Source organism: Heliangelus exortis, chromosome 3 (assembly GCF_036169615.1).
Source record: "Heliangelus exortis chromosome 3, bHelExo1.hap1, whole genome shotgun sequence".
Classification (NCBI taxonomy): domain Eukaryota; kingdom Metazoa; phylum Chordata; class Aves; order Apodiformes; family Trochilidae; genus Heliangelus; species Heliangelus exortis.
Genome location: NC_092424.1, coordinates 40,572,304 through 40,585,590, shown reverse-complemented (window position 1 = coordinate 40,585,590; position 13,287 = coordinate 40,572,304). Strand labels below are relative to the sequence as shown.

General features: G+C 40.8%; 1 protein-coding gene across 5 annotated transcripts in view; it reads left to right on the top strand.

Annotated features, from left to right (window-relative positions):
- The first annotated feature begins 1,868 nt into the window (after positions 1-1,868).
- The window catches only part of PLCB4 (phospholipase C beta 4), a 196,408-nt gene continuing 184,989 nt past the window's right edge, over positions 1,869-13,287 (top strand). For 2 of the 5 annotated variants that reach the window (XM_071740294.1, XM_071740291.1), the window contains exon 1: positions 2,268-2,401. The gene's annotated coding sequence lies outside the window, so the exon portion shown is untranslated. Of the gene's footprint in view, positions 1,888-2,252; positions 2,402-13,287 lie in introns of those variants that run through there. The other 3 variants (XM_071740292.1, XM_071740295.1, XM_071740293.1) reach the window with 3 other exon arrangements.

Below are 13,287 nucleotides of genomic sequence, written 5' to 3'. Positions count from 1 at the left end.
TCAAGTCCCTCCATTTTGCTATCACTGTTTTAAGAATTATAATAATTGCAGATAATAGGCCTGAATTTTATTTGGGAATAAAATCCCCTCACACAGGCAGGCAAGCGTCATGCAAAAGCCATTTTGGTGGCAAAGGACACAAGAAATCATGGGAAAAGCCAGACAGGGTTATGGACCAGAGTAACAGTGTCTGTGCTTACAGACAGTGCAGTCTCTTAGAGGTCTGAACACAAACCACACAGGGATTCCTAGGAAGAGTCCAAATAATGTTTGCTAGTAAGTCATTATGTCTTGCTGGTATTAAAATATTTTTTTGTTACTACTTCTACAATCATGTACTTAATTAACATGCAGCCCAATAGCAAAAAGAAAAAAGCAGTGAGAAAGATATGGGACACTTCTTTTGTATATCCACAAATGAATCATTAATTTAGAAACAAGCACTTCTGGAACCACAAACGAAAACCTCTTCATCAGCCCTGTGTCCATCTTGCGTTCAAGCTGATGCCCTCTGTCTTTAATGGCTATAATTGCTTCTACCGTATCCTGTGAGTTAACTCGATCCCTTTTAGCCCTGCCACTGATACTGACCTTCATCCAGCTCATGTGCTTCTCGTGCAGGTTCCTTTGTTACTGCCTTTCTGCACCTCCTTTTGCATTATATGCCCACCCTGAGCCTTAGCTGCAGCCTTGCTCCCCTTCATGCATTTCTAAAGACCTACCTCTAACACCATGCCCGCAAGGAATTTCTACTTGAGTATACAAGCAAATATGAATATCTGCTTAAGGTAACACTTGCCTCTGTTACAGAAGCCCCTCAGTCTGTAGGTCTGGTGTGCTGACAGGCTGTCCCTGAAATCATGTGTCATTGTTGCTGTTGTTCTTGGTCACCCCCTTCCTTACTTCTCCTCGGCAGCTCCAGGAGCTCTTGAAGGCAGAATAAGTTTTATCACGTCCTGGTATAGCGCCTGGTTGCCAGAGAGGAGGGTCGTGTTCCAAGCTGTATTTTTACAGTTTATGGTATTGGATAATAGAGGTTATACTCTGGCCACTGCAATACCAGATGGAGTAGTTCATGGCAACGCAAGCAACGAAACATCCTTATTTATTACTGTCTAGCAAAACTACTTAAGATTTCCCTCCACTGCTTCCTCAGCTCACCCTAGATTAACTTCTTCAGCTGTCACTTGCTGCCTCTTCATACTTCTGAGTGCTGCCACCAGCACTTGGTGCTCATGTCCCTTTGGGGTGTTCGGGCTGCAGGCCCCAGGTCACCGACACCTTGCTGATTAAGTCCGAGAGGGCAGGCTGTAGGCAAAAAGGGACAAGGAACCTGCTTCGGCTGTACAACTCAGCGCTTTTGTTTGTTTTTGCGGGCGTTTTCAGTTTATCCTTGACGTGAAGAAAAACACTTCTCGAAAAATCATGAGAAGAGAGGGGAAACTGAGACCAAGCACACAGTGACAGCGAAGAGATGAGCAGAGGGGAGGGCACAGGGTGCTACACGGGCAATCCGTGGCAGTGGTTTGCCGAGCAGTGACGAGGCTGGCTGAAAGATATTTGGAGAGGGAATCCCTTCCTCCTGACCGTCTGTGCCCTTAGCTCAGCTTGCTCGCCCAGCACTGATCCTCCTCTCTGGCTCACCTCAAGGAGTATTTGAGATGAAAACCGTGAGAGCGCAGGAAACCTCCAGCGGCCTCCGAAACACCCCTTTTCCTCTTCGGTTGCATATTTCTGCGTTGAAGACAGCAGGCCTGGTGGAAGCCAGGAGCACACCGGGGATTTCCTTCTCGCCCATTCAAGCCGCCCTCTAAATACATGTAGTAAACACAGGCACGCCGGCGCGGGCATCCCGACAGGAACACCGCCCGCGCAGCCCCTTATGCGGTACGTCTGTGTGTACATGCGTGTGTGTTGTACAGGAACAAGGTATAGCTGCCTGCTGTGGCCGCGCCCGGGGCCGCGCAATCCAAGCTCCGCACCCGCGGCCCCGCCACCCACTTGCCATGCGCTGCCCTCGGCCCTGCGCGGCGGGGGGAGGCGGCTGCCCGCGTCCAGAGGAAGGAGGAAAGAAGGGAAGAAGGGGAACGCGGCCCGGCCCGGCCCAGGCGGCGGCTGCGGCGGTGGGGTTTCCCCCTTTCCTGCCGCGTTTCTCTTGTGCTCCAGGGGTTGAGGCGGGCGCGGCGGCGGGGCCGCCGAGGCGGGGGAGGAGGAGGAGGGAAGGGAGTGGGGGGCTGGGGGGAGGAGCCGCCGCCGCTGTGAGGCGGGCGGGTTGCACACACACACACCCGCACACACACACACAGGCACAGAGTGCGGAGGAGAAGGGAGGAGGCGGAGGTCGTCGCCTCGGCGCAGCCCCGGCACCCGGCGCAGCGCGGCGGGGCCGGCGGCGGCTGAGGTAAGGCGGCTGCGAGGGGCTGGGGGCGCGCAGGGCGGCGGCGACGGTGGGGGGCGACGAATGTGGGTCTGTGGGGTCTGGCGGCGGTACCGCGTCCTTCGTGGGTATCGGCGCTGCCCGTCCCCCAGCTCCGGGCCGTCACCTTGGGCTCCCCGCTCCACCCGGGGCAGCCGCCGGGAGGCTCTGCCGGCTTTGGCCCCCGGCCTCGGCGCACCGGCCCGCTGCCTCGGAGGAGATGGACCCACACACACACAGACACACACACGCGTGCATATGTGTGTGTGTGTACGTGTGAGAGGTTTTAGAAATATATAGGTATCTATATGTGTGTGTGACTGGTGACTGAATTATTCTTCTCATCTTCCCTGCCAGCTGTGCAGCTCGCTGTAGTTTCTGAGTGTATCCGGATTTTGTCAGTGCTGGGCGGTGTGACAAATGTTTCTGTGTAGTTAAGTATAACTTTCTTGTGCTGGGCTTTTTTTTTTTTTTTCTTTTTCGTGTATTTTTTTTTCCTTTTTTTTTTTTTTTTTTTTTTTTTTCCTTTTTTCTTTTTTTTTTTCCATTTCCCTTGGAGAAAGGCAGGCTTACCTTTGAAAAATTTTGGGGTTTGTTTGGTTTTTTTCTTTCAGATGTATTGAAAGGTCTGTCAGGATACAAGTGCTTTGTGGGTGAGGAGTGTAATGTACACAGGTGTTTTTAAATCACTTCGGGGTAATTGTCAAAGCAAGGTGCAGAAACAATGTTTCCATTTTGCCAGCAAGGCTATGCGCCCTATTTGATGCATGACTTTGGATTATGTGCAGACACCTGTTACTTAATCCTGTTTATCCTTTCCAGTTGCAGCTATCCGGCCTTGGTCTTCCTTTCTTTTAAATCTGAAAATAAATGACAAACACTCTTTTATTCTGGTAACTAGTAGAAACTTAAGAATTTAATGCATTTGTGAGGTATGTTATGTGTGCTATGTTGTTAGGTAACGCTTTCCGAACGGGAGATGATTTTGGAAAGTTACAGGATAGTTTTTATCTCCAGGGTGGTTTATATAATGTTGAGGTGTCCATGGGGATGTGTCTGTAAGGAAGTCAAGCAGCAGGAGCTACACAAAATCAACGTCTTGCACAGTATAAATCTCCACTTACACGTGTATCGTTTTCTCTTAATACGTAAAAAATGTTTGTCTTTTTTAAACTTCACTTGGTGTAGTTTTCAGTTTAACAATTAGAATTAATTAGGATCTTAGAGCAAATGTCACATTTCTGGTTCCATAAGATGATGGGGCTGATTCTTTCATGATGGATTTGTGTTGATGATTGTGTTCTGTAGTTTACTTGAACAGTTTTAGCAAGCTAATGATATTACTCGCTTAAGGTTATTTTCTATAACTTCTGAAAGTGTAACATTGACAGTATTTGCAGGCTTTCTCTGGATGAAGGCTACCTAATATTTCTGTGTATCCCAGAATAATTATTGTTGTATAGACTAAAGCTATTTAGTATTATACAGAGAGAGTTTCTAAATACGAGTTGGGAACAGATCTATTCCTCTCTGCAACTGATAATTTTGTAAAGTAATTAAAAACAAATTACAGATTTCAGGGATGAGAATTCTATTAAGGAAATGTAATACCACTCCACCTTCAAATGTCAGTTTTGATTCATCTCTTGATGATATCACTGAAACTGAGGTATTATTATGAAAGTCAAACCTCTGGTGAAAATATAACTGCACATAGCTGTCAAAATAAAACTTTAGGATCTGATTGGATATGTACCTGGTAGAGTAACTGCCTTATATTTTATAGATGTGCACCCACACACAGGAGCTTTGTTCTAAAACAGTTTTTTCTGTCATGAATTTATGCATAATCTGCAGTCTCTGATTTTTCTTAGCATGCAGGGAAGAATGAACCTTGAAAGGGAAGAGGCGAAGACTAAGAGAGGAGAGAGAGATCATACAAACCTTGCTTGTTGGTAGAGGAAATACCTCTTTGTTATATATCACCCAAAATCAATGGTTGTGTTCTGCTTTTACCATTTCTAAAATACTGGCAAGTTGTTTGGGCTTGATATACTTCTGTTGCAGACCTTGGCCATTTGTTCCAGTTATACCTGGCTGTGATCATGAACTTGGTTAGGGCTAAGCTCTGAGTCTGTCAAGTGTTACAGCTTTGTAGAAACAGATGGCTTTATTTTAACTAGGCCTACATATACTGGGTTGAAAACTTGTAAGGGTTTAATTTTCATGCTTACTTATTTTGTATTTATTTTAATTTTTTTAACGTTCCATTTTTGTGGTCTATTTGAGCTTGAAACTGCTGTTTTATTGTTTTCCCTATAACTCCATTCCTTTTCCTTAGAAAAGGGAGAAAGGCAAAGCTTATCTGAATTTTAAAAATAAAAACTTAATGCAGGCATCTTAGCTAAGGGTGGCTAGTTATGAAAAGAACCACATCAGTTTAGGAGAAAGCTGGATTCCTCTGTAGTTTCAGTCATCTGTCCCATTAAATTTGGGGATTTGTTGAAAAATTAGCTTAGAAATGAAATTTTCCACATCATAAAACCTCTGGTTGGTTGTTAGTGGAAATCATTATTAAAGGTTGCACAAGCATTATTTGCAGGATGGCTAATCAGTAGTCTGGGCTTGTTTCCATTTTCTAATAAATAGATGCATTGTGCTACTTCAGAAATTTAAAAACTGATGGCTTGAGTTCATTTACTAATTTGCAAGATATGTAATACATCCAGTTTTAGGGAAACTCTTTGATGTTGCAGAATTTGCACACAGTGGAGATGTTTATGACCCAGACTTAATTCTTCAAAAGTTTTTTTTTTTTTATTCCACTGTTTAGGATGTCTTATTCTTATGAAAGATGCATGCGTAACACTTACCACATCAAAATGACCTAAGAGCATGCATCAAAGGCTCGGATAAATTTTATTCAGTGGGACTTTCTGAGAGCTGGTGTTGTCGTCCTCTTGCTGTTGCAGGAAAAGTGTGTTGGCTTGACTTCATTGTGTGATTGCTGGACAGTGATTTGACATGTAGAGGATTTGAATCTATAGGATGGCAGTGGTATAAATACCAAAAATACTATGCTTAGACATTAACCAGCGTGCTTTGCTTATGTTCTTGCTCTGTGAGCACTAAGTTATGAAAGTATCTCTTTTTGGTCCTTGCCCATCTTCTTATAATAGTGGTTTCTGTAAGTTTTCTAATATGGATAGAGACTTAGGAAACTGCAGAAGATGATAAATTTCCAGCCATTCTGGAATTAATGAATTATGCCTACTAGTAACTTCTGTGTTCTCAAAAGACTTGCTGTATCTGTGTGCCTGGAATAGGGCCCCAGCATGGGGAAGAGTATCAGAACAGCCCTTTTCCAGCTGTCCTCACACCACTAATGCCTAGGACTCTAGTTTTCAGGGCAAGATGATCCTGTGCATCTTATGAAAGGCACAGAAATAGATGGCACGGCACAATTGTGGCTTCAGACATTCCTCTCTAGCAGTCCTGTGGATGATGAGGTGTCGATCTTTTCCCTTTGAGATTGTCACTGATGCGATCGTGGAGAAAAATCAATACTTACATCACCTCCTTTTGAAGACCTACATCAGGTATTATATAAGGTAGGAAAGGGCTGTGGTTCCTCTTTTCAGTTTGGCTACACGAGTCATACTAGGAATCATCTATTGAATGAATAACTCATTAAAACTTCACCTGCAAAACAGAAAACAATCTTGATTTTTGGAGAATAATGAAATAAAGCTCTCTTCCTTTCTGCTGAAGAGCCCAGCCCTTAGGCAGAATGTTTTGAAGTCTGTTTGTCTGTTACTAGGCTTGGTATTTGTTAATGGTTGTAGTGTTTGGCTTCAACTTTGGAATTCTAAGAGATACCAGGCAGTCCCTCTGTGGGAGGGAACCTGGTCCTGGGGAGAATTGCAGGTGTCACTAAAAGGTCAGGTTGCCTTAATATAGTGTATCTGCTTGTAAAAAAGGAGCAATGCAATGTCTCTAGCTTTCAAGGCCACTTGCCTTTTTCATGGTTTAGGTTTCTGGGGCAGATAGGACTGAAAGGAGTACTTTGATCTCTCTGTGGCTTCCCATTCTTTTCTGTTGCCAGTTACTGGGAGCTCTGTCTTGATGCTGCCCCACCAATGGCTGATGGCTGGTCATGGGACAGACAGCAGAGATCACAAAGGCCATAGATGTGGTGTGGGACAGTCTCATTTTTGTGTGTGTACCCCCCGTTTTAATGATCAACTTCTTTCATGAGTAGGTGAATCCATAGGCTGGCTTTCTGCAATTGCTGCATGCTGATAGAAAATCTGTTCCATAACCAGTAAGTGCTCTCAGTTTCTAATGTTGTGCCTCTCATCTTTCTTTCATAATAGCAAGTGATCAAAACTTGAGTTAAGTAGGAGGTTGGCAGCTGTCAAAGTTAGGGCCTTGCTGTCCATTTTATATGGAAGCTGTTAACCACACCAACATGATCCCTTACATGTAGACAGTTAAGGGTCACTTGGTTGTTCTTTTTTCAAAGTAAGAGGTTAATTTTTAAACAAATAATAATAATAAAAATTGGGAGCTGGAATGTGGTATGTTTGCAGGGTTCTTTAAATTAGTATTGCTAAAGTAACCACGCACCTGTGCCCTCTTGTTTCTGCAGAAGCTGGCTCTAGTCAGATGACTTTGAGGGTCTCAAATTGTAACTTCCTTTGAGCTAATCTGGCAATTGGTAATTTCAGAAGACCATGAGAAGATCTGTAACATTACAGATGCTAGGTTTAAGAGTGACTGTTCAGACTGAATACTCTACATTGTTTGTTTTCAGATATTGTACTCATAGATCATTTATTTGAAAAATTTTAGTCTAGGCTTGGTGGTTGTATTCTGTTGGGTTTATTTCTAATACCGTCTGAAAATGTAAAGGTAAAAAAAAATTATAGATTTCATCCACCTATCAAAGTTATATAAAAGCATTTTCTATCTTGTAGTTGGTCTATCAATATGCCATTTGAGATGACACATTTTAAATTTCAGAAATATTTTCTGAAAAAAATGTATTATTGAAGTTACAGATTTTCTTTTCTAACATACTCAACTTGAGCACAGATGCTTCTGCAGACTGAAAGCAATCAGTTGGGAGGTTAGTTGCTGATAAAAGGGGCAAAAGGAGTAAGGATTTGAAAGTTTAATAAGAAGCATCTCTCGGATGCCAGTGATCTAGAGGTTCCTTGATCTGTGAACAGTGTGATGTTGTGGAAAATAACAAGTAATAAGGAAGTTCTATGAGATGTAAGCTATGGTTTTGAACAAGATAGCTTGGATGAAAGAGCTTCTCATAACAAAATCATAATTTTTTCTCCTTGATCTTTTAGGTCACTCAAACTCCATGGGGATTTCTGTTCCTTTTTTTTTTTTTTTTTTTTTTTTTTTTTTCCTTTTCCTTGTTTAATATACTATTTTCCATGCCTAAGATTGCCATGTCTTTCAGATTTGCTTTCTGTGGTTTTCCTTCCTAAGCTTGTAGTTTTAATTTTTGATGTTGCTGTATGCACTACACCTGTTTCATGGGCAGATCTCTACTCTCTTCTCTTAGCTGAGACTTTGTTCTCAGGATCCAGGAAGCTTGTCTCCATCTCTGTACTGCTGCTGCAGCTGCTAAAGGGAAGCACAGGGAGGAAAAGAATTGGTAGCTCTAGTAAGAACCTATTTGTTTTGAAAAACAGAAATTAGGACTGAGGTTTGGAAAAAAAAGACCCCAAACAACCAAACTAAAACCGGGAAAAAACAAACAACTTTGAATATTGGTACATTTATGCAAATTGCTTTTTTTATTATGTAGACATGATAAAGATGTATTACCCTGGTTCTTACAGAATTCGTCTCAGAAAACAGTGAGTGGAAATGAAGGATGAATACCTTCTTGGGAAGTAGGAAATAGAGCCATGGAGTCATTACTCTGGCTAGGCTAATGTGATGTACTGAACCAAACAATCATAATCTTTTTTATGAAGTGTCCTTATCAGTGAGAGAAAAGCATTTCTGAAAAAAGGAGGGGAGGCATGGGGTGAGAGGATGGTGAATTCCCAATAGATTGGTTTGTAGAGGTGACAGTGAAGCATAATTGTTAAAGGAGAGGTTGGGTGAAACAATGTGATGATGAAATGGACTGTGTATTGCTCCTAAATCTTGACTGCAAGGCAGACAGAGGCTGCTGGCTGATGAAAGATTTTTTTTTTTCTTTTTTTCCTTCAGATACAGTTCTTGAGGATTGGTGTAGTTTAATTGGGTGCTCTGCTGGATTCAGAGAGCCGTACTGCATGTCTGACATCCACAAAAAAGAGACTGAGTAATTACTGCTTTCTGGTCTTTCTGTCTCTGTTATTTGTGTACCACTTCCCTAGCAAAATATGCTTAGGAAAAATTGTCGTACATTAAATGACAGGGGAAGATAGAGTGCGATTGCAGGTATAACAGAGCAGATTGCAAATTAGGTGCTGCAGTCTGGCATAAGGGCTGTTAGTTGCAAATAATGTGAATACTTCGGCATCAGTGCTCAGCTTGCAATTCTCGCATGGGAAATCTCCTCTCTCCCTGTACGCTGCAGGTGCGGGGGAGCTCTTGGAAATTCCCCTCAGTCTGTCTGCCATCCCTCACATGATGCTCTTATCTGCTTTGATTGGGTGAGTCCCAGTGCTGAAGCAAAAAGGTGGGGGTTTCTGGGGGCGGGAGGAGTGGGGGTAGAGAAAAGGAGAGATATGACCTAGGAGAATAATTGAGGGCTCAAATAGGGCAGAGAGAGTGGGGAGGAGATTCAGCTGCTGCTCGTTGTTCTAGATGCAGGTGGTGCTGTATTTTCCCAGGCACAACAGCTGGGGCTGTGAGACCCTGGCAAGCTCTTGTGCTTGAGTGGTAGTCGCTGCTGTACATCCCCATTTACCGTGGGGAAGGACTATTGTTGGTCCTATTCACTCTGCTGCAATTGAATTGATAAAGTAATTTTTTTTTTCTTTTTTTTTTTTCCCCCCCCAAATCCTTCAACTCTGGCTAAGTCTAATAGAGTCTCTCTTTTTTGCTTATGCTCTGGTTTTCAGCTGTGAAATGCAAAGTGGCTTTTTGTTGACCTGTTACTGTGGCTGGAAAGAGAAATCACTTCTGAGTAGACCTTTGCCCAGGTCAGAACAAAATGGATGTAGTTTTTTAGTTGCACAGGTTGCTGCTTCCCTGCATTCAAATATCATTGGTATAATTTTGCTAACTTTGAGCAGACCCTTGTCTACTTGGATGCATCATAAACCATGTTTGGCCCTGTGTTGTTTGGTGTTTTTTTGTTTGGTTGGTTGTTTGTTTTTTTTTCCCTAAACTGAAAAAGTACTTGTGGAAGCATATATTCCTAGCGTGGTCAACAGGTACTAATAAAATGGTCTCCTTTGAGGTATCCAGATAGGCGAGTAGGAAGAGACATAGAAAATGAGTTTGTGTCATTCTTTTCATAAATGTGTCTTTGTACAAGAAAATGTCTTACAATTAAATTAGTCTTTGCAACAGGTAATGGAAATATTTGCATTGTGTTTATGGGAGTGATTGCCATCTCTTCCCTTTTTGAATTAATGAAGAATGACACTTTGGAGGAAGCATATGGTACTTGGACTAGCCCCAGAGAGATCTAAAAAGTTGATGTAGTGCTGTTGAACTTGGTGGCCTATATAGGTACTTCTGAGCACATATGGATTGTGTGAGTAGGAGAGAGGACCCTGAATGTCTGTCTTGTGCCCTTAGCTGTTAAGTACCTACTTGCTGGAAAAGGTGAAATTGAAAACCTGCTGGTCACTTAGTTTTCTGGATTGAGCTGTTGTTGTAAAGATGCTTAGATGGATAGGAAAAAAATTAAGTCTGTACTGCAAAATTGTGCTCCCTGTGCGGACAGAGGAATCACAGCTCACTTAGGCATTTATCTGTCCAGATCACATATAAAAACTTAATCGACATTGCTGCATCTTCTTCGTTGTTGCTGGTCCATTCACTGAACTTAGAAGAAAATTCGTTGATTTTTGCCTCCAGTGACAGTCTATTAGCTGATACATTCCAGTTTGGTTGTTTTTTGAGGATGGTAGAGTTTGTTTTGGTGCTTTTTGTTTGTTTTGGTTTGGTTTTTGTTTTGTTTTTTTAGGTAGCTAAAGAAAGCTCTCCGAAGTTTTGTGCAGATCCCTGTGTGTTACTTTCTAGCAATTTTTCTGTGGTGAGCCTTGTGTAATGTAAATGCATTTCTCGATGTGGGCAAATCTCAAGTGTATGTTTGCAGTAAGTCTTTGCTATACAAACACATATATATATTTTGTAAATGCTACTTCTATTTTAAAACGCACGAGGTAGAAACAATGCTTACATGAGTAGCTGTGAATTGGTGTGAGACTACTTTAAAAAAAAATAGAGCTGCATTGGAGGAAATATTTTTTATAATGATCTTTCTGACACCCGAGTTTTCAAAATGTAATAAACTGAATCAATCTCTAAAGAAATACATGCTCTGGTTTATATATCTTTGATTTAGTTATGCTCAGTTAAATAAACAGTGCCCTGTGATCTTCACTGATCTCATCCAGCTTTCATTTCTAATTTGGACTTGAGAAGGCACTGCTTCATGAGAATTTAGTATCACTACCTCTCCACCCTACAGCAGAACAAATAAAGGTGAATATCAGCTCTCAGGTATTTGCTATAAAAATTGTCTCTTGAATTGATCTGAATTTATATGGAAAGACATACAGGTAATTTTGAATCATCAAACGATTAATGCAGTGAGTAGTTTTCCATGATTCAGATGCTTAGCAATGTGGTGATTACTTTAAGACTTTGAGAACTGCAAAACAGATTTTGAAATTCACATTGCTGTTTTAACCATTACATTATATGGTTTTAAGAAGTTGCCTTCATGTCACCGTAATTAAGTATCAAAATGTTCACCGTGTATTTTTTTATGCAATTTTCTCTCTCGTTTTGTTTTGTTTGATTTTTTTTTAAATGGAATTGTTTTCTTTACAGAATGCAATTTTATCACAACAAAATAGGATAGGAGAAATTTTCCAGTCAAGTAAAATTACACTAGTCTTTTTGTGGGCTTAGTTTTTTAATTTAATTTTTTCTGTTCCCTTCATAAAGGCTGATGCTATCTGAAAGATCTCTGGAAGTACTTCTTCAAGGCATTAGAGGCAGTAATTATCAAAGTAAGGTATCGGTTTTGTTAAAAACAATGAAACTATATACCTCAAAGTTGTAAAATTGTACACCTATGGTATTTGTTAGGTGAGGTGCATGTCTTTCTTTAAAAATATTTGATAATTTAAATGATAATTTCTGGTCACATTGCTTCATTTCATAAACCATTACTACATGGAATCCCTCAGTTATGAAGCAGCCAACTCATTGCTTCAATTAAAAAGTGGGTTCTTCTGTATAAATGAATTGCGAATTTCTGTATCTATTTTTTTCAGAAGTTGATAAAAAAAATATTTCTCTGTTAATTTTAAATCATGTAAAGGAATTCTTATTTAAAGATTACTGAAAGCAGATGAACCTTTTTCCTTCCCACCTCTTCATGCTATTATCACATTTTGGGTTGTAGAAACTAAAGATTTCTTAAGAAACTAAAGATGTCTTAAAGGCTTTGGCAGGGCATGTTTTGCTTTGCTGAGTGGTCTTTAGCTGATAATTAGCACATCTTGTAATGATCGAAACATAATTCAAACAACAGTTGGGTCTTCATGTTCAGTAATGTCTGTTCACCAAGTGTGGGTGTTACAAGCACCTAAGTCAATTTAGGCCTTGTATTAAACTCAAAATTACTTTGCCTCATCTAAGGTGCCTTTTGGAGGCTTGTTGCAATTTATCTCTTCTCTCTTACTGTAATACTGTTGCAACTTGATTTATGTATCTGCAGTTTTATCAAGGAAGATTCATAGACCAAAAGTCTGTGTGTCTACTTACTGGCTTATTCCTTTTACTTTTAAAAGGGAAAGTAATGATAGAAAAAAATAATGTGTGAGGAGTACATCACTGAATCTGTGGCGTGTTCTGCTCATGGTGCAGCTCGTTCTGAGTAAAGCCCATGAGGTAAGGACTGGTTAGATGGTGTTCTTTGAAGAACTGATGAGAAGCAGAGTATATAAAGTTTACTGTTCATTTTCCTCTTTCATTCTTGGTTTTTTTCAGTATGTTAAGTAGTTCTGTAGGTCATGTCTATCTCTGTGTTGCTAGTATTGCTTTGCCATCTGGGCCATGTTTTGGCCATGATACTTTTTTGGCATGATACTTTTTCAATACCTGTCTTAAATGTCATGACAACTCTTGGCATGAAGCTCATTGTCTTGTGACCAATGAGATACCCAACAGCCTTCAGCAAAGTAAGTCAGAGCAATGAGCCTGGGCCTCATAAGTATGAACTGAAATACAGCACAATGTAAATGTCAGTTCAGGAATGCTACTTAGGTTTTGTAGGATCCCTTAAGAATTCTTTCTTCATGTCCTAAATTACAAGGTTTCTGGGGCAGGAATTATCCTTGCATTATTTATTTTATGGCATTTATTGCAATGCAGCTTTTATTATTTTTTTCAGCCTGGTTGGTGCTCATTTGCTGATACCTCAGGTGAGAGACTACACCTCACCACAGTGTTTTTAATTAGAATATATGTACAATACTATTTTATGCAATTAAAAAAAAAATAGCATCCACGTTACTCATTTCAACAAGCTGAAGTGTCCAAAGGTATAAAGCAGGTTTCAGACAGTTTTGTATCTTTCTATATTACAGTTGTTGAGACCTTTTTTAGTGTGATAAGATGGTTTTACAGAAGCCTGCAGCATATGTGTTAACAATAGGGATTCT